The sequence below is a fragment of the Sorex araneus genome, chromosome 2, assembly GCF_027595985.1.
Source record: "Sorex araneus isolate mSorAra2 chromosome 2, mSorAra2.pri, whole genome shotgun sequence".
Classification (NCBI taxonomy): domain Eukaryota; kingdom Metazoa; phylum Chordata; class Mammalia; order Eulipotyphla; family Soricidae; genus Sorex; species Sorex araneus.
Window position 1 is genome coordinate 311,738,548 of NC_073303.1, and position 2,204 is coordinate 311,740,751.

General features: G+C 48.8%; 1 pseudogene; it reads right to left on the bottom strand.

Moving 5' to 3' along the window:
* Window positions 1-660: 660 nt before the first annotated feature.
* LOC101558997 (serine/threonine-protein phosphatase 2A catalytic subunit alpha isoform-like) lies at window positions 661-1,595 on the bottom strand (annotated as a pseudogene).
* Between the last annotated feature and the right edge of the window lie 609 nt (window positions 1,596-2,204).

The window sequence follows — 2,204 nt, forward strand, 5'->3', positions numbered from 1 at the left end:
TTTCTTTCTTTTCCTGTTTTTCTATTTCTTCCTGCTCTTTCTTCATTACACACAAGTCAACTTGATTTTTTTTTTTTGCTTTTTGGGTCACACCTGGCAATGCACAGGGGTTACTCCTGGCTCTTCACTCAGGAACCACTCCTGGTGGTGCTCAGGGGACCATATTGGATGCTGGTAATTGAACCTGGGTCGGCTGCGTGCAAGGCAGCCGCCCTACACGCTGTGCTATTGCTCCAACACTCCAGCCCTAACTTGATTTTTATTTATTTATTTATTTTTGTTTTGGGACCACACCCTGCCATGCTCAGGGTTTACTCTTGGCTCTGTACTCAGGGTGGATGCCTGACACGATCCGGGACCATGTCCTGCTGGTGATCAAACCCGAGTCAGGTATATGCATGGTATGTGCTCTACCCACTGTACTATTTCTCCAGCCCTCAGTCCTTTTAAAATGAAAAATAGCTTACTTGGTGTAGGTGGGTTAAATACCAACATTTTCACACCCTTAACTAAAATTTTCAAACATTCTTTCATAGGTAGATATTTTCCTACAGTGCATTTTCCTTAGTGGGCTAGAAATTCATTTTGGATACTTTTTTTTTCTGTTTTGGTTGTTAAAAGCTTTTGTTCTTTTTTTTAAAAAAATATTTTTAATGGGGTACAATGAGTAACATGTGGCTCGCCACTTCAAGGAGCTGGGTCAAACTGCAAGAAAGAGTATTTTAGAGTATCATCAATTTCCATGATTGCAGCTTGGTTACCACAACGATAACAATAGTTTGGGGCACTGAAAATCGTTACTACGTTCCGGTCATGGCACCAGTTATATCCCTCCATCACCAGTTGGTGGGCTCTAGACACCAACGTGAGGCCATTGGCATGATTGAATGTCTCAGAAATATCTTGCCTGAAGGTGTAACAAGCTCCCAGGGGAGATATACCCCAACCACCACGGTCATCTGGATCTGACCACAGCAAGTCACACATGGGACCCTCATGGGAAACTTCTTGTAGGCGGTCAAGTGCTCTGATGTGATCCAGTGTATCTATAGACGGTGAGAGGCCACCATGTAGACAGAAGATCTGCCCATCATCCAAGGCAGTGAGAGGAAGATAGTCAAAAAGATCTGTAAAGTATTTCCAAACATTTGCATTTCCATATTTCCTTAAGCACTCATCATAGAAACCATATACTTGTGTAATCTGTCTGCTCTCATGATTTCCTCAAAGAATAGAAATGCGCTCACAGTAACGAACCTTAAGAGCTTGTAGTAGAGTACAAGCTTGTAGTAGAGTACTACTTGTAGTAGAGTAACTGTTTCAACTGAATAATATCCTATGTCAACATAATCTCCCATAAACAAGTAATTTGTGTCTGGTGATTTGCCACCAATTCTAAACAGTTCCATGAGATCATGAAATTGCCCGTGCACATCTCCACAGATGGTGACTGGACATCGAACCTCTTGCACGTTGGATTCTTTAGTCAGGATTTCTTTAGCCTTCCTGCAGAGGCTCTTGACCTGGGACTCAGACAGCTGCTTGCACTCGCTCAGCTGCTGGTCGAGCTCCTTGATGAACACCTTCTCGTCCATGATGCCACCCGCCCCAACCAGCTGCCGCTCTGCGCTACTCCCGAGCCACCGCCCGCACCCGGCCACACGCACACACCGCCGCCGGCTCCTTGTGTGTGTGTGTGTGTGTGTGTGTGTGTGTGAGATGGTGGTTGTGGGGGGCGGTGGGGGGTTGGTCCCTCCGTGTTGACGACAGGCGGCTGCTCCTGGCAAGGCTCGGCGGTGTGCCACTGCCCTCCTTCCCGGCTCGCTCTTAGCCCCAGAGCTCGGCTCTTTGTAATGGCGGCTGCCGGCAGAGAGTCTCTTGCCCGCCTGCCTGGCTGTCTTCCCCGGGCCCCTCGGAGGGGAGGGGCTCCAACTTCCCTCCCCTCCCTGAGCAGAGCTCCCAGGGAAGACCTCCGGAGCCTAGCTACAGCCATGCTGGAGGCCCCTCTCCACACGTTCGGACAGGCCTTGTGCATGAAGGTACCGGCAGAGGAACCCAGGTGTGTGTAATCCCATCAACGGTCAGCACCCAGAGACTTAAAAGCAAGCTCCCAGAAGCGGTATCTTAGAACCTACTTCTCCCTCTGGGAGACACTGGCAAGCTGCTGAGCGTTTCCTACCCACACGGGACAGCCTTGCAAGCTT